Raw genomic sequence first — 24,537 nt, forward strand, 5'->3', positions numbered from 1 at the left:
ATCCGGCGGCGTCTGTTTAAGCCTTCGCCTGTTGCGTGGCAAGGAACACATGGAGGGAATCAGATTTCTGCCTGCGGTTGTACGAAAAAGAAATAAAGAGGATGGCTCAGCGAAAACGAATTAAAGACTCCATTGTTGCTACAAACTGAATAGTAATGAAACTACAGCTTTACTATGGTCAGAATAAGATTAAAATCACAGATGAAATATAATCCGGATCAAAATAGGATCATAAATTAAAGGAAAACAATTGAGCACTACCTCCGTGTCAATCCCTTTGATCGTCAAAAATCTTTCGTGTCTCCTCTTTCCGAGCACTGAAGGAGCTTTAATTTTCTCGACTATTACGTTTCGAGATGCCCTTATCAGAAACGGGATTTGCTGGGGCTGCTTACCTGGACAGAAAACATATCTCATCAGACCTCTTTTTTAAAGAATTTTCTGCACTTAAATTCCGCATAACGTTTTGCAATTACGCTATAAAATATATGTCTTCGAAGTATATTTTCTGTTTCACCATTTACATAGGGCTCGACTTACCAAGAAGCTCTCATATAATAATATTAATTCTCGAATGCATGTAAATACAGAGTTAATCATAATAATAAAAACTTTGAGAACATTGCAGAGACTACATTGGAGAAATGCGAAAGCTTGATGTTGCTGCTTCGGACAGTACATCGCGCGTTGCTTATATAGCACATGCAGGGCGTGCAAGTGGAATCTGCATAAAATGCGAGCGAAGTTTATGCGTTCAACAGAACGCTGGTTACGTTCGATGCAGTGCTGGGTTTCCCATGGCCAGAACTTTCGCTACACAGACAGACCTTTTTAGTGTCATGGCACTTCGACTAGTATGACTCAGCACTTGTCAGTGCCGATGAAACGCTCGGTTGTCAACAGCCAGAGCTTTCTCTCCACACTCAGCACTCTTGACTGTCTTCTTAGCCCTTTCGAGTGTCATGAATTAGCAAATTTTATTGTCATGGAACATTGACTAGTAGGACTCAGAACTTTCAGTGTCATGACTTCAAATGACACACACAAATCATTGCCTCCATAGTCCTGCACGTTAAATCTCCGATCTGGATGAATCTTGGGTAATGACTATGTCTCATGAATAAACTATAGTAAGTCACACGACATAAATAGGCATGACACGACATTTATGTGCAACTTGTCATTCAATACACATTCATGACTATAGTCCCATGCTAAATTGACATCACATCTTACATTTTGCTTCCATTATTTGCGGACCCATATTCACAAACAGCAAAGTAAGGTTTCGCCTCAATAATGTGTCATATCCTGTAAGATATGCATTATTATCAGTAGCGTTTGTTAGGTGCAAGATATTAAGGTGAAATCCTTTACATGCTCATAAGTGTCCGTCCAAGAGGAGTTTCACAATTTATCGCGAGATTATTCGGGATATCGCGAGATTGTGATTTCGCCACCTGGTCACGTGATCGCCCATTATCGAACGTGATGTCATGATTCGATGTGGTGTCATCATGGCATCACATTCATTGATGTATACTAACCAGAACTGACACCATCACGACGCCACACCCGGTCGTGATGTGCCGAAGCTGACCCCGCTGGGCGTCCGATCTAGGCGTCCTTGCTGCCTCTTTCATTTGGCGCTTCATTGAGCGCCGCACCTCTCAGTATACAAAAGCAGACGCAGTAAAACAGGAATCAGCGGCGTTTCAAGGAAAGGCTTTCATCTCATTGCAACTTTGATGGTCAAATTTGCCACACATATTTTTGTTTTCTGTGTAATGCTGCACAGCAGGTTCTTCGCAACCACTGCTTTTTCACTTCTGTTGGGAATAATCTCCACTGCAGGCCACCTAAGTGTTCCTTAAGAAAGGTTTCGTTTCTGTCCTCACAAGACGGGTCGAAGAAAGGGGTGCTGTTAGGAAAAACACAACTAAATTTCTATGATACTGTTTGATCTTAGTGGGTTGCGGCGTTGGTGCGTTTTAGAGCAGTCGACAACCAGGTTATCCAAGCCTGATCGAGCATTTCCACTGGAGACAAAGGTGCGCTCTTGCGTACAAAATCTCTTGCACGCTTTTGTTGTCACCCTGTAAACTTGCACGCGTCGTAGCTCAGGAGACAAGACAGACGTAATGCTGTCGTGGATGCTTTGCGTGTTGACACGAGAAAAACGTTCACGGCAGCCCAGTCTGCGGACACCAGCATATAATCATCTGTGTCAGAAGGTTGTAAAAGCGCTAGACATCAGACGTGCTGTAAATGTGCGCTAAAACTCTCGGCAGCCATGATGAAACAAGGGACTGAACTTTGAAGTGGACACTTTTTCAGTCTCAAGGAGATGTAGTCAGAGGCTTCGTTTTGCAGAAAATGTGTTATCGGGCCGAAACTCAAAGGCATGAATCGGTAAATGGTAGTTGGCAGGTGACATGACATTGCACTGCCTGGACGTGCGATGTATTTTTGGTTTTAATTTTATTCAGAAATATGGAGCTATCATAAGCCAGCGGAAGCGCACTGCGATGTTTTCGACCTAGAAAGTTGATCTTGATAACGAGGATTATCAACGCCACGCCGCTCTTCGAATTTGCACCGAAAGCGTTTCAATTCCACCCCGGGCCAGTGTTTTCTGACTGTTAGCGGCGACGTTGTGCGTCACGGGACAGCGACCGCTGAAGGCAACTAGTCCCTGTTGCTCACCGATGGCATCTGCATGGCGTACAGATTCATCCACCTCCGCGAAGGCCGGTCTGAGATTCTGGTGACTAAGTTCAGCAACAAAACACAGGATCTTTTTCGTGCTATTGCCGTCGCATTCACCGACTGCTTAGAGGATGCTTTGGAATGTTTGATGTTCAGAGCTGTTGACACTACGCCCGTCCCTTGACCATTTTGATTTTAGTACTGACCTCTCGGCAATGCAGAAGAAAGAACTTTGTGCCCTCCTACTACAAATACAAAAATACGGCAAACGCAATGTGAGGAGCACCGCATCATTACGTCCAACGATGCCCGCCCTATACGCCAACAGCCGTACCGTATCTCAATGACGGAACGTGAAATGATCCAAACACAGGTTTAGAACATACTTTGTGGTGGCGTCATCCAACCTTCCAACAGCCCGTGGTCTTCCCGTGTCAAGCTGGCAAAGAAAAAAGTATGGGGTCATTAGCTTCTGTGTTGATCATGGGAAGTTGAACGGCATCACCAATAAAGACGTCCACCCGCTGCCCCGTGTGGACGAATAGCTCGGCAGGCTTGCTCGTAAAGCCTCGCCGGTCTTATGTGAAGGCTATAATCCTGCTTTCGTGACAAAATGTTCCGCCATGAGCAATATGAGCTATAACAAAGTTTGAGCATTCATTTCTTGATTAGGTACTATATAATTTTGTTTGACAAGAACAAATTATTTAGTTTTTTTAAAGATGTTTCCTTTGGATGCTCAATATCCGTAGGTGGCCATCATAATTAATAGAGAAATGCCGACAATGCTCGCAATTTTGTGCAAAAAATTTGTTTTCTCATATTGCTCACGACTTTACACTTATTGCACACAACAGTCCTTTTATGAAAAGGGCAGTAGGGATTTAGCGTAATTAAACAGAGTAGAAGTACGAAAACATGTTTTCGCAAAATCGCACATGACTGCTGACATCAATCAAATGCCTGTCTAGGAGCGACACCTAGTCGCTGGCATTTATACTCAAAAGCCAGTTAGACATCAAAGGTCACCCCGATAGACAATGTCTACCAACGTATCCCTGAAGGGATAGGGGTAGGTATGCTATACATAGTTGAACGTTGATGGCCTTTCGCTGTGCTAGTTTGCCCAAAGAAATCAAGGTCATGCAAGCAATAACATATTTGGTTGAATTTGACCACGTGTATAGCTATCACACAAAAGGAAAGCTACTGCGACTGGGTCCTCAGACATGCCATAACATTGATCTCATTGTTCTGTGATAATAATTATCTAAACACGTTGCTTCGTCATTAACACAATATTTCAACGACGTTTCCATGACATATTTATCTACTAGGTCCCACTTGGGCGCTCAAATCGCAACGGCTTCTTGCTGAACTAATGTTGGGGTGCCCGCGTAGCGCCATTGTGAGTTAAATGTCCTCTTGGCCTGGTAGCTTCTATTTTTGGGCAAGAACGTTAGCAACCTCTTCCTGTTTGTGTCTCGCCTTGGTTTTCCTGCGCAATCCCCAGATTCTTGTCTTAGCTATTGTTTCGGCAGAACTTTCGTCGCGACATACAAAGAAAGCTACAATAATTTGAGTTGGTGTGGCTTTCAGTGCCTAATGTCCAATAGTGACCAATGGGAATAGCAGAGGAAATTTCAGTCACGTGAAGTTTATAATAGTGCACTGATGCCGTACAATTAAATCACGGGTTACTTGTATTTCACCTTCGTTTGATCGCGGCCCTTACGGCTGGGATCGAACTTTCGACTTTCGAATGAATAATCGAGCGTCCCAACCACTGAACCCCTGCGGCGATGTAGAGGTGAAAGTACATGATATGAAAAACACGCGCATTGAGGCATGAGATCTCGCACAGTGACACTGGGCGCGAATGAAGCCTTTCTTTACAGTAACTTTTGAGCTAACGACGCATTATCACTACGGCAGGGAAGACCGAGTAAACCATCTGGAGAATTATAATACATATGATAGCCGTAACAGGCAGGCGTTACTTTGCCTCATTGTTTCATAATCTAGTTAATAAACAAATCTCACTTTCCAATTGAGCAGAGCTTTCCATAAACTTGCTGCCTCGTATCCGGAGATAAATGGCTATTCGGGAAGTGCCTCGTTACTTTTGTTAACCTGTCTTGTTCTTGCTAGCTGAAGTTTTTGAGCCTATTCTGCAGTTGTCTACCGTCGATTCCAGCTAGCTGACGACGTTAAATGCAACGATTGCAAGCTCAATTGTTTTTTTTTACAGTTTAATTTAACTGCACCTGACTGTCAGAAGGAGTTTCCCTCATTTAGTCCTGCATTGATACTCTCAAGGAACTCCACCATGCCAGAACTATTATCACAACAGAGGCATGCGAAGAGTAAACAACTCGTAAGCAGCTTTTCCATCCACTGTAACACAAGCGGAACAGTAACACTTCCGGGAAAAAATTCTTCCAACGCCACAGCCGCACAGGACATCACATGTGAGCCTCGACTGTGGGGCTTAATTGCATTAACTTGATTTGGAGTAATCTAGTTTTTCGAGCTCTTCCCATTCGCTTTTGCCCCTTTTCGTAGAAAAAAGCGAGATAGTTGGCTGTTATCATGCATTAGCAGGCAGCCGGATTCCCTAGAGCGTCCGCCAGGTAGTATAAAGGGTAAAGATGGCTTCAACCCATTTCTATTTACATTTTCCTCTTCATGATGTGATGATAGCTTCCATGTTGATACATTTCTATCTGTATGTTTTCCTGTCTTGAAGGGGAATACTTTGTTTTCAGAAATACAGATTTGTTGCAGAGACAGACTGGTGAAAATTAAAACCGTGTCAAGCATTACGGGCCAACAGAAGTTATTTTTTCACTCTGTCGTAAGGAAAACATTTGTTTGAGTCAGCAAGAACGAAATATGTCAGCAAAGAGCTCAAACGTGGCGCAACGAACGGGGTCTCATTTGTTGCGAAGTGTACGCAAAATAACACCAGATATTTGAAGATTCGATGGCGTCACATTAAGACGTCAAACAATAGTTAATTTTATATGCTGCGCACTAAATCAATTTCTGACATGAAGGCTACATTAGTGACAATGATGCGTCTACACCATATTTTCAACAAGTGACGATGGCTCAGTTATATATGGGTTAACGCAAGTTTTGAGCATGAAAGCTTGAAGTGCTTCCGGCCAAAACAGTGTTAGGCGCCTTGTAAACATCTCTAAGTCTAATCATGCCATGTTCAGTGCAAACTTCTTAACCTCGGCTTCTCACAGATAATATTAGCGTAATCTAGATCGACCCCTTCATGGATCACTGCCTTATCGTGGCGGAGGGGCTTGCAAAACTCGATGAAGTCGTGAGCTCTGCTGTGTAGGGCCACCCAAGATAGACAGGTCACGGCAGACAGTTCTGACAAAATGTGATTCACTGGAGAAGGTAATGGCAACCCACTCCAGTATTTCCTGCCAAGAAAACCCCATGGCCAGTCGCAATAACATTAATGTTATGGCACCGGAAGATGAGCCCCCCAGGTTGGAAGGCGTCCCACATGTTACTGGGGATGAACAAAGGGCGATTCCTAGTAGCTCTAGGACGAATGAAGCGGCTGGGCTAAAGCCAAAAGGACGCTCAGTTGTGGATGTGTCGGGAAGCGACCGGAAAGTCCGATGTTGCAAGGAGATATATCACACAGCAACATGGAATGTAAGATCTATGACGCAAGGTAAACTGGATGTCGTCAAGCGAGAAATGGACAGACTGAACATTGATATCTTGGGTATCAGCGAGCTCAAGTGGACCGGAATGGGAGAATTTAACTCCGGCGACCATTATGTCTTTTATTGTGGCACGAATCCAAGAGAAGGAATGGAGTCGCTCTCATAGTAAACAGAAGAATGGACAAAGCAGTGCTAGGGTACAACCCCAAAAACGACCGAATGATTTCACTTCGGATCCAAGGTCACCCTTTCAGCATAACAGTTATCCAAGTCTATGCACCGACCACTACTGCTGAAGAAGCTGACGTTGAGAGATTTTATACGGACCTACAATGCCTTTTAGACCGCACCCCATCATCAGACGTCGTTTTTCTGATAGGAGACTGGAATGCTAAGGTCGGGAGTGAAGAAATATCCGGAATTATAGGCAAGTTCGGTCTTGGCGAGCCAAATGAGGCTGGGCATAGGCTAGTAGAGTTTTGTCAAGAAAACAACCTGACCATAGCGAATACTCATTTTCAACAGCACAAGAGGTGCCTGTACACATGGACTTCACCGGACAGTCTGTACAGGAATCAGATCGATTATATTATATGCCGGCAGAGATAGAGAAGCGCTATACAAGCAGTAAAAACAAGGCCTGGGGCCGATTGTGGCACCGATCATCAGCTTCTTGTTGCCAAAATTAAGCTTCGATTGAGGAAAACGCAGAAAACTAGAAGGCCTTTCAGGTATGATCTGGATCAAATTCCATTAGAATATGCTGTGGAAGTGAGGAATCGATTTCAAGAATTAGATCTAGAAGACAGAGAGCCCGAAGAGATGTGGACTGATGTTCGTAATATAATACAAGAAGTTGCTACTAAGGTAGTTCCAAAGCAAAAGAAATGCAAGAAAGCAAACTGGTTATCTGAAGAGGCGTTGCAAATAGCTGAGGAAAGGAGGATGGCAAAAGGTATGGGGGAAAGAGAAAGATACAAGGTTCTCAATGCGGATTTTCAGAAAATAGCAAGGAGAGATAAGAATGCCTTCCTGAACATACAGTGCCAAGCAGTTGAGGACAACAGCCAATTAAGGAACACAATAGCTCTGTATAAGACAATCAAAGATATCAATGGAAGCTTCTGTGCTAAGCTGGAAGGACTCGAATGTGCAAACCCAACATAAGACGGTTGTGATTACTGATCTCGAGCAGGGCATCCTGAAGAGTGAAGTGTAATGGGCCTTAGCCAGCCTTGCTAAGAACAAAGCTAGCGGAATTGATGGCATTCCAGCTGAGTTGCTTCAAAACCTCAACCATGACGACGCTGTTAACATTCTCATACATTATGTCAGAAGATTTGGACAGCCCTGCAGTGGCCACAGGATTGGAGAAGGTCAGTTTACATCCCCATTCCAAAGAAAGGCAGTGCCAAAGATTGTTCCAACTACCGCATGATCGCGCTTATTTCGCATGCTAGCAAGGTGATGTTGAAAATCCTCAAAGGTAGGTTGCAGCAGTATGTGGATCGGGAGCTTCCGTACGTGCAAGCTGGGTTTCGCAAGGGCAGAAGAACTAGAGACCAAATTGCTAACCTTCGCTGAATCATGGAAAAAGCAAGAGAGTTCCAGAAACCCATCTACTTCTGCTCTATTGATTATGCGAAAGCGCTTGACTGCGTAGATCACAGCAGGTTGTGGCAAGCTCTTCAAGAGATGGGAGTTCCAATTCACCTCATCTGTCTCCTCAGGAACCTGTATGAAGGGCAAGAGGCCATAGTTAGAACTGGGCATGGTCTTACTGATTGGATTCCGATCAAGAAAGGAGGGAGGCAAGGCTGCATACTGTCACCCTGCCTATTTAACCTATATGCAGAGTGCATCATGAAGAAGGTCGGTCTGGACGAGTCTTCAGCTGGAGTGAAGATTGCTGGAAAACGTATCAACAACCTTAGATATACGGATGATACCACTTTAATGATAGAAAGTGAAGTGGAACTCAAGAGACCTCTGATGCGCGTACAAGAAGAGAGTGAGAAGTTTGGGCTTAAACTGAACATTAAAAAGACAAAGATCATGGCGTCTTGCCCTATCAAGTCCTGGAGCATCAATGAACAAGAAGTGGATACTGTGACAGATTTTCTGTTTTTGGGCTCCAAGATTACCTCGGAAGCAGACTGCAGCCATGAAATTAGGAGACGCCTGCTTCTGGGAAAGAGAGCAATGGTTAGCCTTGACCGCCTAGTAAAGAGCAGAGACATTAGTCTGCCAACGAAGATCCGTATAACTCGTGCTATGGTCTTTCCAGTTGTGATGTATGGATGCGAGAGTTGGACTGTGAAAAAGGCTGACCGCCGAAGAATTGACGCGTTTGAATTGTGGTGCTGGCGAAGACTCTTGAGAGTTCCTTGGACTACCAGAAGATCAAATCAGTCGATATTGTAGACCATAAACCCTGACTGCTCATTGGAGGGTCAAATTCTAAAGTTAAAGCTCAGCTACTTTGGTCATCTGATGAGAAGAGAGGAGTCGCTGGAGAAAGATTTGATTTTGGGAAATGTTGAGGGTCGCCGGAGAAGGGGTAGGCAGCCAACGCGATGGTTAGATGGCATCCTCGAGGCACTGCAGATGAAGGTATGTGATGTTAGGAAGATAGTGAGAGACCGGAAAGCGTGGTGTGACATGGTCCATAGGGTCACGAAGAGTCGGACACGTCTAAACGACTGAACTGAACTGAATCTAGATCGAAATAGTTTTCAACTTGCCCTTTGTCTTGGTGCTGTACGATGCCAGTGCACGTTAAAGAACCCCAGGTGGTCGAAATTTCCGGAGTCCTCCACTACGGTGTCTTTCATAGCCTAAGTCGTTTTGGGACGTTAAACTCCACAAAGCTAACATAACCTAACCTTTGTCTTGTTCATGATTATGACACTCATGATAGATTCAGTCACTCAAGAGAAATCATAGTAGAACTGTGTATAGCGATGCTAGGCATGTTTGTTGCCGTAGCAACAATCGGTTGGGCGTCCGAGTCCAGAAATCGGCCACGTCCATAGCCACGCGACATAAGTGCCTTGGCGCAAACATCGAGGAGATATTTACCTCATTTTTCAATGATGTTACGCGACAGCGCCAGTGTCTTGCATTTGGCGGCTTGCCCCATTCTGGGTCCTCGGTTCTCGTACGATCACTTCGTTGCTCCTTCTATTACAAATCTTTAAGTTTGTGCACCTGTTAAATCACACATAATCACGAGTGTAAACTGACGTACGCTATCATAATAAACAAAACGCCAACCGAACTTGCCGGCATGGCCTGGGGACAGCTATCCTGAGACTGAATTATCAGTGATTGTGTGAATAGATAGCCACAGCTAGAGTGGGCTATGAACTATTATACATATTTGCATAGCGGGGCAGATCTTTGAAACCTTAGCTATGTGCCTTGTTTCGGGACTTCAATTATGAGCCTCAGCGGTGGACTATTTGTATGCCCTACAATCAAGGCTAAGCCAGTCTGCAGCAATCAACAATATTACCAAGGGTTTTTGGTATCAAAGGTTCTCGAATGATGTGATTTCCATGGCAAGTTTCATCTCAAATGATCCACACAAATTGAAGAGTACAGAGCACAATTGTCTCAGTAAAGCCAACAGATGGTGAATTTTTATCCCTGAATTTATCAATGACGGCTATACTTTGTTAAGCAGCTTCGTTCAATAATTAGCGCTGGACTTGCTTCAACTAGGACAATCTTCGAGATCGGCAGGAAGCTCAGGCACTTGATATTACAAGTGGGAACTTCCGCCACCGCTGTTAATTTCTCTGAGATATTTTTGACAGACAGACAAAGGGGAGGAAAACCAGCAATGTCTTTTACTTTGGGCCTCCTTAATTAATGTCACTTATTATATCATCTTCTACCTGAAGTTTATATCCCACCCAATCACACACAGAAACAAAAAACGAAAGAAAATCTCGGTTTTTGAGAGGAATGACAGACGAAAGCACTGAAGGTGGGGGCAGAAGCGTCATGAATCATCTCGCCTCCCTAGCTCGATGGACCCGGAAATACGATGTAGATCTGAAAGCTCTCAGACGAGATGCCTCTCGAAGCCAGCTCGCTGCTGGCACAAGAGACACTCCAAGAGATACCGCGCCGTGTACTCACGACTGGCACCCCGCATTGCACCGGCGACAAAAGGCGAGTGCCGGAGGAGACAGAAGACGGATACTCGGCAAACAGAGCAGCAGCAACGACAGCGTGGGCGAAAGTGTTCGATGTTCTGTGCAGTATAGAATGGGCACCGGCGCCACAGGAAATCCATAGGGTTTTAGTCGCCAAACATTTCCTATCCTGGGTTGAATCATCTGACTTTTAACGGCGACTTCGGACTCTGTAAATTTTACTATGACTTATTTGCCTTGTAGCGTAAGTAGCAGAAGAAATTCACAAGTTTTGATCCAGGAAAAATATTTGTTTGCAAATTATCATTACAACAAAAAAAAGTCATTTTCGCTTATAGCGCCCTATTTATCACCTTAAGAGTGTATTAATTTAAGGCTTAAATTCCAAGTCAAGCGACTAAACAGTTTCTTCCTGTAATGTCTGAAACCAAGAGTTGTCAAACATAGATTCTGACTGCTAAAGCCTTCTTGGCTGAGTCATTTATATCAATCTCTCTCTCTCTTTTTCTGTTACTCTGACGTCACCCTGGCTCACATCACTAAGGTGCGTAAGATTTGCCTCAACCCAGGCTGCTGTGATTATTCATCCTTTCGCAACGCCCTTATACCTGCATTTAAAGTTTGTAAATGTGACTTGATTAGTTTAACTCGGTTTTTTGTTAAGTGTCGTCTTGGCGAAAGTTTAAGTCCCAACGCCGCCCAGTTTCCCTTCATGTACCCGCTGTCACTGCTGTTACCCAGAGAGAGAAATGTTTGTTGTATGGAGGGCAGACGACATATGCTTACCACCCCAACCTCCCTTTATACGCGCCAGCAGTTTCAAAAATAAGAAATTAATTGTTTAGTCGAACGTTCTCTTACTACATTACTGGCATCAGTGGTCAGTTTTGCATCTGCGAAGATAGTGTGCTGACGTTACTTGAGCTCTGTTAGTCTTTGCGTACTCTTGACGGGAAAGAAAAAGAGGAGAAGGAGGCTGGGTAAAAAGTGAAAGTGTGAACTTGCTGCTATAGCAGTTGGTGAAAGAGATGGCCGATATACAGGAAGAAATGCGAAAAGGGCTGATTCAAGGATAAGAAATTCCCGGCCAAGAGTTCTTTGAACTTGTGGTGGAGGATATTCGAAGTTTTTATAACAAGACAAGCTAAGCAGAACGTTAATAACACAAACATATAACGCAAATACGAAAGCTCGCCAAGCTGCTTCAGGAAGCAGCTTCAGAGCTATTAAGTAGCATCTTTCGACATTTTTCAGTTAAAAGCACCAGCGAAAACAACACTGGGTGTTGCGTTGAGTGAAATAGTTTTTAAATGGTTTGAATCCATTAATGAAACGTTTGGAAAACGCGATATTTAACGGTGAACTTTCAAAGGGGTAAAATGGAGAACTAGTTAATTCCAACTTGTGGTGGTAATTTAAAGAAGAAGATAATCTGCTCTCTGACCAAAATCCATGCATTCCTCAAAATCACTTCGTGTCTTCGTCTCCCCTTCTACAGTTTTCTACCAAGCTTTCTTTCTGGGGACAACTGCAAATCTTAATTTATTCTGCCAACAAACGAACTAACAATGTCATCTTCATAATAGCCTAGGATTTTTTTTTGTGTGTGTTGCGACTAGTTACTCATGACTAGACACCGGAGAATCTTATGCAGCCGTAAAATTGTCTTCCCTGCATTCACTGAGCTCAGTGCCCTAACTTCTGCAATCTGATAGATCAATTTTTTGATTCATATTAAATCAAGGCTTGTTCACTCAATTCACGTTGTTCGTAGTATGTTGCACAAAAAGTAATTCTGACTGATGGAGCAAAAACCTGAAAAACGAAATGCGCCCTTGTCTTACACATGCCTAACTGCCAAAAAGTAGTCAAGACCAGTCCGGTGCTCTTCATTACACCACGGTTTTCTCTAATCTCTCTTGAAGTCTTTAATTTAAACATTAGAGTTGAAGCTCTTTCAACTTCTGCATAAAGTCTAGATTTTTCCAACTCCAAGGGCGCCCAGTCATAGGTGCGTCAGCCAATGTGCACCTATAGGTTTATAAAATAGCCCACAGTGAACGTTAGGCTGCTTTCAAACAAAGCGGAAGAGCGTAACCAAGACAAGGACTAAAAACGTAAGACGAGACACGTACAGCGCTGCATTGTAATGCGCCAACTAGCCCGAGATGTGTTTTTCAAGTGCTTTCAAGCGCACGGAAGGAAGCATTAACCAAGATCCAGTTAATCTGCCCCAGCTTCCTAAACATGCGCCTTGAGTCTGTTATATAAAATGCGAGTTGGTGTACACGGACTCATCAGTTTTGCCCTTTGTGACCTGTAGATTCTCTATGCAAACAAATCTCTTCAGATATGAAGTTACATTCTACCCTGAAATTTCTACGAAATCATGAAATGACAGTTTGCCTTAGTACAGAACACGGGTCTTCAGGACGCAAATCACGCATACGAAAGTCAGGACGCCCTAGGATCGGTCGAAGTGATTAATCTTTGTCTGAAATGCCGCACAACCAGCAATAAACTGGCGTGACACTGCTTATTTCACTTAGCAACGGCATAAAAATTCAAGTCTAGACTGGTGTTGTGCTAAAAGCATGCCCAATTCCAAGAGTCAGATCGGATTTAGTTTTAAGATGGGCTTAGCCCACTTCACCCCAATAGTAATACTAAACCGCTTGCGGTTACCCCACAGTAAACTACAGCCGCAACATTTGCTGACGGATCCTTTCTTTATTACAGTGTTTCAAGTGGTCCAGAGAACTGTGCCAACACACCACACGATGCTTCAAAGGCTACCAGAAGAGCCACGGATCAAACACAGGATCGTAAAAAATTAGGAAACACCGAAGGCGTAAGCTGGATAAAGCGATTTTCAAAGGCAGAGATACGGCGAAGGGGACACTAGCGGGAGTGCCATGAGTATTTATCCGGTATCTAGCATAAGCATTCGTCAGCAAGTACTTCGGTGTACTGTGCGCGCACTCGAGAGAGGCATATCGTCATGACTTGTCTCATTGACTTGTGGAAGTACAATTCATGTCATGCTACACGCTTAAGTTTCTGCAACTCTCGGTCCTGTTCATTTTTTCGCCCCTTTAGCACCCTCAGTGAGGAAGATTTTCGGTCGCAGCCATGGTGAAAAATAATACTTCCAACGGACACGTAGAAATTAGGCTTCCTGCTCGCCGTCCAAATCCAACGCTTAATGTATAAAAAAGCGCGTCAAAATCATTTCTTAGACTTATTTTCTCTATAAATTAGAAACAGAAGGTAACAAGACAGTAAGGGCTTTATTTGCAATTTTGACGCTCTATGCGCATTTCGAGTAGCGTCCTTTACTTCAACATGGACGTATGTGATAAGGCACGGAAGCAACAACTTGTCGTTCCGCCAGGATCGTGTGATCTGAAAGCATTATTCTGGACTTGGCCATAAGAATTGAAATTTCAATCGCTCTATCAAATGTGAGAAAATTCGAGTATGAGGCAGGATGTATGCGCTGAGGTGTATCGTTTTTGTTCACTTGTGGCTTATTAAGTGATAAGCAGGTGCAACATTTGCGGCGTTCGTAATAACTACCTGTAACCCGAGGTTTTCGTCACCGTTTTCGGCAATATTTGCCGCACTATACAGCTACGTTCAGTAGTTAGCGGGCATGGAGTGTGGTATGCTTCATGCCATGAGAAGAAACTTTTCCCAGAACGAAGAAATAATTTATTTGTTTTACAGGGAATTTAACGAACCAAAGCGAGTGAGGATGTGAGAGCCGCCGTAGTGAAAGGTTATGAAAATTGTGACCTTTTGTGGACATTTACAGTGCACTAACATCGCACAGTACACAGGTAATGTGCTTTTTGCTTCCACCGAAACGCGGCCACCATGGTTTGCGAAGGACCGAGAAGTATTCCGTTCCATGTCCTCCATGCCTGTTAACGCTTAAAAACATTTATTTGCCCTCTCTTTACCATCGCGAAATTTTTCTTCTTTTCTATTTCATGTAGAAGGCAAAAATTTTGAAGTTTTTGCCAACCATACCGGTGCGTGAGAAATGAAGCTGTCGGACAAAATACATCTGAAAAATTTTTCTTTCAGTCACCCAGTTTTTCGTTAAACTTGCTCATGGCGTACATTTTCTTTTAATTCCAAACGCGTGTGCAACATCATTGAGTTTTTCCGTTCTTCTCAGTGTGTCACCCACCCAGTTCCCATGGTATCACGTTCTATTGGATTTGCGCTGTCAGTGTGCTTGTGACATATTTAGATGACAGGTTCTTTATTCGCTTTCCCTTCACAAACTTCATGCTAACTCAAATATCCCGGCGGGAAGATCGGCTAGACCCTTCCACTGCCACGTCCCTAACCCAAGGTCGAAACTTCCCTTGACTCAGTATGCGCTTACCAGCCGAAGTGTTTTTTTTTTTGCCAGCAAGATTCTGCGCATACACAATGAATATAGAACATCGCCGCCGAGAAAAGGGAAAAAATAAATAAAGTCAAGCTTGAAAAGCATGTTTGCTCGAAAGGGCGCCCGTAAAAGATAAAAACACAATAGGAGAAGCCGGCTTCAACTCACTAACTATGCTGTAACCTAGCTCGTGCCATGCGAGAGAAAATTCGGTCTGAGCTTGCGTCCATGGAATGGCTTGGAAACAACGGAATGCAGACGCAGCCGCGATGGCCAACGTGAAAACTCAGAGCGGAGCAGTGCGGTCATACACACTGCACTTGCACCCCGCATGCCACTGCGATATGGAACGGCTCTGGACGAATGCTCTATTGAGAGGACTTGCCCCGACTTAGCTAATAGAGCCTAATCGCCCGGCGATCGTCGGAATTTACATGGACGGATGATATTTAAAACGGATGGAGAAAACTCAGGCAGTTGCTAAAAACGTTCTCGGAATTTGGAGGTCGCGGTATAGTTCATTTGCAGCACTGAGCTTCATTTGCAGCATGGGAAGGAAACGCATTATTCAAGCAGATTTTTGCCTAAACCTATTTGACCTACTCTTAGACACGAAAAGCAGCTCACCTGGGGTGTGTCATCGTAAATTCTAATTATATCGAAAACTTTGCCACGGATGGCTTAGATAATGGCGATTTTCCGATTCAAATAGGGCAAGGCAGGGGCCCTGACAAACGGTCCGTCTTCGAAACCAGGCATCCATTTAAATGGAAACTGCTACTACTTTGCAGTTGAGATGAAAAAGAAACGTAGTGTGACTTCGAATCTTTTTAGCGTTGATCATGTCCTCGTAATGTTCCCTGAGTGCTCAATGACTTTTGTGACTGTCGCAATGGAAATATATGTCCTTCGCCCTAGCAGCTGCCGACAGGAATGATACAGGAGTGCATAGAAGCCAAGTATATAGAAGTTTTCTTTGCTGTCAGAATGGCCTAGTCACTGAGGTATTGAAATTAACAGCGAAGTATTGTCAATAATATGTCAATATATACTGTGAACGTGATGACACCAAAGTTTACCCATCATTCCCATCAAACCAGAAATTAATAAAGGCAAAATTCAATCTTATCGTTGTCATAAAAGTACTAAAATTGCGGGACCTTGAATACCATCTTATTTATTCATATGACTCGAGTTACTGGACACCTCATTAAGCCTACTAAGCAGGGTTAAGGTAATCTTATTCTCTTCTCATATCACTGTTCGTAACTCGTCGCGTGTTTCTGCGGGTTCGACCGAGGGCGAGTTTTCGAGGCTTTTCTTCGAACTGTGCTGAATGGAATGGTTTGTGCCCTAAAGAGAGCGAGATAATGATAAAAGGAAAACAAAAGGAAAAGAAGGACTCACCGTATTTGCTCCTGATCAGCGAAAGGATTCCCCCGCCTTCCCTTCTCTCTTTGTTTCATGCACTTGCAATGGCTCCTTTGGGTCCGCGGCTCCCAAGTTGTTGGCATCTCGTTGTTCGTCTGTTTTTTTTTTTTTTATTTAGCCTTACGTTTCTCTCTTAACCGTATTCTACAGACGCTTTATTTGTTTCCTACCCCGCCGGGGTGGCGCAGTGGTTAGGGCGCTCGACTATAGTGCCCAAGGACGCGGGATCGAATCCTGGCTTCGGCGGCCGCTTTTCGATGGAGGCGAAAAGCTAGTATATACCGCGCACGTAATGGTATGTGTTATATAACATATTCGTTATACATCATTGTTATACAACAATGCACAAAAAGGATTAAAATATCATTCGTTCTTAGGAAATGGGACTGACAAAGAGGTTTGCTTCTTATGTGTAGAGTGGGGCCTTTTGGGCCCCTTAAAGAGCCAAATGTTTCTAAATGTCGTGTCTCTTGATGCGAGGGTAAGGTGTATCCTTGCCGTATATAAACCTGACTAGAGATTAAGGGACGCCACAGCTGCTCTTCATGTCCAGTTTTGGAAAGATTGGCACATACGGATACCTTGAGCAAGAGTGCCAAGTCCATTGGATACGTCTGGCCTGATTAAACTGGTGCAGAGAATCACAGCCGCTGTTCACCTTTAGACATTTATGCTCCCCTAAGCGAACACGAGGTTAGGATACTGGTAGCAGCTAAGCGTTCGATTTCTGTTTAAACTTCACGGGAATAACAGCGGGCGACCATTCTTCAGTTTCGCCTCATCTCAAAGTGGCAATTTGGACAAGATAAGGAGGCTCAAGAGGTCGGCTTGTCTTCGGCCACAGGCTATCGTAACCATATCCAGATTTTGAAGCACATTCGTGAAAGAACCGCGACAAATTAAAATAAAAATAAACCGTTTATAAAATCTACCTCCTCACTGAATTGTAAAAGCGGTGCTCAGTACACTCCGACCCACTCCAACAAATATATGAACAAATAAAGACGTGTACAGGACTTGACAGCGAGCAGTAATAAACCGCAGAGGAATCAGAGGAGTTTGCAAAAAGACGTGAACGAACTGCACATTTATTGCCGCACCAAGCACGTCCACACATATTATCTGAACCTCATTTTTCTGCTGCCTTATTACAAACGCCTAAATATCGCGACACAAATTTACAATGGGCCACTTTTTAAGGAGTCATAACACTCCTTTCTGCTAATGTTGACGGAATTTTTAAAACGTTAAATGGCCCAAAAGTAGCTTCATAAGTGAATTCATGAACGTATTGACAGTGCGATGGTGGCGAGGATCCAATTGAGGTACGGGAACAAAGCACGGCAAAGAAAATATGAAAGCAGACAATATGTTCAGCTCGGACAGTCTGCTGGCCGTATTAGCGGGCACCCAACAAACTCAGCTTCCTTGCTTTGTTTGAAATCTCTTTCTCATTTTGTTACAATGCCTATTCAGCTGAAAATGGCGCACTGTTACACGGCTTCTAATCGTTTAGTTCTTTTCCTCCCCCTTAAGTCCTGTTACATTTATGAAGTTTTTCTTTGCCTCTGTTAGACTTGCACGTGTGTGTGTGTTCACAGAGATCTTTTCAGGCGCGGAGCTAGATGTACGTTACACTACTTTATACCTTACGCCATGCATCGCTATGCATTTGCTTTGGCCGAGTACTTTAAAATGCACCAAGAAATATTCAACGCGCCTACGGATCCTGGAATCTATTCGCGTCACTTAACTGTTTGAAAAACTGTTTATGTTGTCTGAACCGGGAATGCTTTGACAGAAACGAGACGCAGGAGTAAAAAAAAAAAGGAAATAATGTGTGCGGAAGATGTGAAGGGGTTTTTATTTGGCGAGTTGGAACGCGGACAGACGGAGGCTGAATGAAGAGGACGGAGGTGTGGGAGCACAGAACCGCTATATTGGGAAACGACTTCTTACATTCAGCGGAATGAAGAGAGTCCCGGCAGGCAGATTCAATTTTTGCTTTATCTCTCTTGCGTCTTGTCGCTGGAAGCTTAAAGTTATGTAATCGTACCATCATATAGTGAAAAAAATCAGTAAAGTGAGGTCATCCTCTAAATACGAGACGCCTAAAACAGTGCTGCGTCTCAACGGAAGTCAAGTTTTGTGCCGAAACGTGTGTGTTTAGACTACAGCTATTTCAGGTGCCTAAGAGGAACAGCGCCGCCACGCATGATTATTTTTTCTCTTGCACGCATGTCAGACGTACAGACGGTTAGCTGTGTGATATTATGTTTTGTCATTCTTGTCCATCATTGTGCTCTCCACTCCGACTCACTGGTACTCCGCTCCGACTCAATGGCACTGATCTACCCACTCCTGGGAGTGTCTGCCTTGATTTTAATTAAATAAAGCTTTTTTCTCGTCCTCACTGGTACAGCCATATCAGGGCATTCATGTAGCTCAAACCAATGCCAAAGAACTAATATAATAAAGATGGGACATAACTAGAAAAGGAGCCAAGGCATTCTTTGGCACATGCCTGCTCCATTTGTGCATTGAAGAATCTAGGCTACTCATACTCTACGGACAGCAGACTGATAAGTATTACTGTGAAGCAATGTATTTACCTAAAAGAAACACATAACATGTGACGCATCTATATGTTTAGTGCTTCTTTTCAGTGTGCAGTTGTGCTTTCGCTAAAACTGCAAAGTATTCAGAGTAGCGGAAGCAGCACATGAAGTGTGGTTCACTGTAGTACTCGTAGAGTTCGGCAGGCGTAGTGGTATTGTGGTGGCCACTTTGCTGCTCCACTTTACTAGATTTTGCTCTACTTACTTGGTCAGAACACAATTGCTATCATGGCAATGTAATCTTCAAGGTAAATGCCTTACATAGTCAACTCTTTTGAAGCAAAACTTTCTATTTTACTATGGGCTCACAGAGTCTGAATACTAGTAGCAGCGCGAATAGTTATACTGTGATCCACTCTCAAACGCTCCAAAGAGTGTATACGAAACATCCGGTTTGTATGAGGCAGGGCAAATCTGCAGTGCCCATGATTCGAATCAAGTCGTAAGAAAATTTTAGCAGCCGAATTAGGGGTTGACAAGCGGAAATTGTGCAGACACTTCGCAACTATCCATTTTGTATGGCTGCCTCAGACGGATTCGCTAAATTTAGGACACATCGACGGTAGAGCATCTCTCCTGCGTACGCGCCTGCTGATTGAGCGCTGCAGTTCGCGTGAAGTAGGCACTACGCATAAATGCATACAAATGTGCTTCTTCGGTGGCCGATAGTTCGCCGCCACGTAGCGCAGTGATGAAGGCGTCTGAAAACAAAAGAAAATAAAAGCAGGAAGGCTCAAAAATCCGCACCAAACCCGCCTTTGCATTCTTCCTGCCCTGGTGGGAAGCTAGGGGTAGACGAGTGCCACTGGCACTACAAATGCGCGCAAAGCATGCACAGGCATGTGTGCACTTTCATTGCAGCCGGACTTCTTATACTCTATTGCAGAGTAAGTCTACGTCTTATTTTTTCCGGGACACTGATACTTGTCTTCTTCGCATCCGCTCCTGAGCTAGCACAGCATGTACATACCTATGCCATCTCACTGAGCTTGTACCTATGCTCTTCGAGATGGCCGCTTGGATGATAAGGTTGTTATTTATGCTCCCGAATAAATTTCTCAACAGCGTAATACTTTCAGCGTCCTTTTTGCGGGGCAAAATTCCTTTTTTATTTTCGTTGCATTAGAAGTGAGGAGAGGGTAGGTAATTCAGGCCACAAAGAAAACAGCCGAAAAAAAAGCGCTAAAGCTGTCTGGACAGATTTATTTGCTGTGCCCAATCGCTTCTTAGTGCATTACTCGAATATTTATTTCGTCTGAATCATAAGATCTTATACCTTGACAGGGTGAGGGTGAGGGCTAGTAGGGAAGGCGTTATGTTTCATACCGCAGCAAGAACACAAGGGATAGACACAAGCGTTTGTGTCTGTCCGTTGTGTTCTTGCTCGGCTATGCAACATAAAAATCTTATAAGCAATCTTAGTTCTCACCCCAGTATATGTTAGCACCAATACAGGAGCAGGCAACCCAAGTGGGACTTCCAGAATGTTTTTTCGGGTATACCTTTTCTCAGTTGTTGCGAAAATAAAAGTTTTGCGCCATGTTTTTTTTTGTACCGCTACGTTTTTTTTTTCCTTCGTGTTAATATCCCCCTCTATTACAATAACATTATATTTATTATTTTAACACGTTATCTGTATCATGTTCCAAGCTCCCTGATGCATAGGCGTTGTAATAAACGGACTTTTCCAAAGGAGTCTCTTTTCTACTAATGCGAATGCAATCAGCGTATACAAAAATGTTTTTGAGACCGCCTAGTCTTCTGTACCGCTTTGTTCTCTTTAGTATTAACGTTTACCAGAAAGCTCATCTCAGTGACCTGTTGGAGAAAGGCAACTTTATACAATGTTGTGCACGGTAACAAGGATGACGACAGCTCTGAGCCAATTCTGCCACAGCTCAAGAAAAACCCTTTATCCTCATAGCAATATAATGAGCATTGTAAGATTGACCTCAGTAAGAAATCATTAGTTGCTTACAAATCCAAGATGTTACAGTGTTATGCTGTATGTGATACAAATCTTCAAGGCTCATTTTTAACAGATGGCATTAAACTCATCACGTATCAATAATATAGCGAAGTTACAATGCTGTTGACTGCCTGCACGTCTTCGGCAAAGTAACGTAATCAGGCAGTGAAATGAAAGCACAAGTAGAAAAAAACTGCCCACGTATTAATTGTTAAAGAGAATAATTTTCGTCCTTCTCCTGCTTTACGTATGATATATAGATTCGCGGTAGTAGCACATAATGTTTTAAAGTCCCAGATCGAGTATCGGATATGAGTGAAGTCGTACACAGGGGCACCGGAATAACTTAAATCACCTGGAGTTCTTCAATATGAAATAACATGCAGCCAACTTGTGTTTTGTACTTCATATGAGTCGATTTATAGCCGCCGCGGTCGGGTTATAAGCCTTACCCTTAAAGCCAGTGCGAACGCTAAAGCCACTGAGCCACCTCAGCTGCTTTGTATGGCCACTTATCGAAGCCTATCAGATATAATGTGACGTGACATGACCTTTGGTCCTTTGCCTTTTTCAAACTGCACTGTGTCTTTATATAGCATAGAATAGCATAAGTAGAACGACAGAAATAAGGTGGCTGTACAAAATGAAGAGCACGGAACAGGGGCAGAGCGGGAGCCTCAGTTTGGAAGCCGAGCTAACGTTTCAAGATGTATTTTCGCCCAGACTAAGACAAGTCCACCTGAAAAGTACGTTGATTCGCTTGCAAACTGAGGCTCAATCCTTGTTCAGTGCTCTTTCATTATATCATATAGAAGTAACAATCAGTCTGTAATGTACCGCAATGTAGTGAAACAATCTGCTGATAGTTAAGGCAGCTCATAATGAAATATATTCTTGCTCCGCCTATTACGCACGCACTAGGAGAAACCGCGCTCCAAGTCAGTTTGTGCTGCTCGTTTGCAGAAAAGCGCTGAATCTCATGATAGGACATAAAGACACAGCGAACAGCAGCACACACTTCATCGTTGCTCCGGCAACATCGCGGAATATCGAAACGGGCGGGACGTCAGCACTTCAAGCTTTGTGAAATTGGTCTCACGAGGCATCACCCGTGAGATAAAGGGAAGATGGAGAACCGAATTCCACGCGTAAGAAAATAGGCTGAAGATATGAAATCCCTTATTCGAGAAACTCGGAGAGACACATACGTTTTGCTGGAAAGTGATCATATTATCAAGGGAAGTGTTTCTAGGTATTCTAGGGAACTTAGTCATTCTTTCCTATAACCCATGTAAGAAGCTAATGCACAGCAACTGAATGCGATCGATACCTTACAGAATAGCAGGTGTGCTGCTTTAAAGCGGGATTAAGGAGAAAAATGTGTTGGCTCGAATAAAGTTTTTCAGATTGCAAGAACTGGTGCGGATATCATATACTGAATATTAGTGCTGTTATTTACTGAAAGGTAAAGAGCCATACACGGCAATGATAGTGTTTCTTCTTCTAAAAGCTAATGCACAGAAATCGAATACGATGCTTCTAGAGTAGGAGTCGTGCTGCTTTTAAGCGGGACAAGCAGAGAAAAACTTGGTCGCCGGAACTAAATTTTCTTAGATTGTAAGAACTGGCACGTGGCGGAAGTCATCATTGAATGTCAGGGCTGCTACTATAAGGCAAAAAGCTATCCACAGGATGCGCAGTGTTTTTATTAGGTACAATGTTTATAGGTTAAACTGTCGTTGGCTCCTTTATTCCTGCTTTAAAAGCGCATGCACAGACACGAAATGCGATGCTCAAAAGCATAGCAGAGAAGCTACTTTGAAGCGGCGACAAGCAGAAAAGTACACCCCCCTCCCCCCGCCCCTAATAAATTTCGCTCACGAACTGGCACGTGGAGAATTGTTCATTAAATGTCAGTGCAGTCACTATCTAGAAGGCAAACAATTAGGAACGGTAATTGCAATCTTTCACTTTGACGCCGTGTCTGATAAAAAAGGTCATGAAAACTATGCAGCGTGCATTAAACAGGCTAAGGAACGTGGTAAACAAGAATCCGCAGATATAGCACTGAAAAAGTGCACTTGCATAGACGGAATATTTTCATCTGTGCTCGTAGTGAGACTAAACAGACTTGTGGTCAGAAAAGAAGATCCAGCAAAGAGCTTCCTTTCCAATGAAAAAAAAAAAAAAGTTTAAAATGCAGCAACTCCTCATAAAATACAGACCGCCTATGCCGTGTCAGCTATTATTTGCTCATCCCTCCTCCTACCGGGTCATGCGGTCTCGCAGTGGTAGAATCACAGATACCAAATTTATTGCTAGCAGGAGGCTGGAACCAAGGCTATGCCACTAGGCATTTCTGACGAACAGGGGGATGAAGTATAAAATATCCATATACGTTTATGCTCAGCTTTCGATTGCCTTAACATCTCTGTCGCGGATGGATGATCATTTTAGGCCAAGCAGTCTTGGTTCTAGGAACATTAAGACATCGACCGAAGCACACAGCAAGAGTCTTTTTTTCTCCGAAGTTTTCCTGGCAAGCATTAAACATATAAACCATCCTTCTACTGAAATTACAATGAAATGATAGCATGCTATTTGAATTTTGATTTGCCCATTATCTTAATTGTTTGCAATCAAAATTTATGCCTTTTTTTTTCTACCTAATACAATATTTATAACGCCCTGAGAATTCATCGTGCATCTGGAAAGTTTTTCCTTTTCCGTTTACTGGGTTCTCCGCGGGCTGTTCTAAGCAGTTTTCGTAAATACCACGCTACCTAGACGTATAAGGCGTTCAGGCAGGGCTGCGGGTCGGATCATGGCCTCGTTTCAGAGAACAGGAAAAGCAAAAACATTCCTACGGGTAGGTTTCAGCGCTGGATGAAGACGTGCAGGAGTCGCAAAAAAATCACACTAAGTCTAGGCATTGTGCCTCGTAAGCAGCAGCTTTAGTAACACAGGAAGCCAATCGCCTTTTGCATGGCTTACCAGAGTATTATTTCGCTTTACACGTCAGCGTTCTCGAATCATTTAACCATATCACCTTCTGAAACACCGGAGGCGGTGTCAGGCGAGAGGCTACATCGCCATTACCCGATGCTTCTGCATAAAACTTAGCTTGGTTACCTGCATCCTTTGAAGACGAAAACTCAGTATGGAGTTATCGTGAAGTCCTGAGCAAACCACATGAACCAAAGAGCTGTGCGCCCCTCTATTCGTTGCACCCGAAGATAGCAACGTCCAGAGAACGCACTAGTTAACCCGCGTGTAACGGCCATCGAAAGGTCATATTGTTATGTGGAAGCAGTATAGACACGTTGATCAACGACATGTTTTGCGCTCGGGGCTGCCCTCACTAATATTCTTTTTTTCCGCCCGCTTGATGCCCTTCCAGCTGCAAGAAAGAGAAAGAGAGACGAGGGGAAAAAAAGGAACGGGGTTGTAACGTTAACCAACGCTGACGGGAAGGACCCCTCTCACTGTTTATCGTATATTATGTCCTACCGGGAAGTTAGTTTGCCCACGCGTCAAG

General features: G+C 43.6%; 1 long non-coding RNA gene across 1 annotated transcript in view; it reads right to left on the minus strand.

The window, feature by feature from the left end:
• The window catches only part of LOC146185297 (uncharacterized), a 601,519-nt gene that overhangs the window by 5,896 nt on the left and 571,086 nt on the right, over positions 1-24,537 (minus strand). Inside the window, exon 4 of the long non-coding RNA XR_014708281.1 lies at positions 3,096-3,148. This is a non-coding gene — a long non-coding RNA (uncharacterized LOC146185297). The remainder of the gene's footprint in view (positions 1-3,095; positions 3,149-24,537) is intronic.

This window comes from Amblyomma maculatum, chromosome 6 (assembly GCF_055883805.1).
Source record: "Amblyomma maculatum isolate TAMU_Amacu chromosome 6, ASM5588380v1, whole genome shotgun sequence".
NCBI lineage: Eukaryota > Metazoa > Arthropoda > Arachnida > Ixodida > Ixodidae > Amblyomma > Amblyomma maculatum.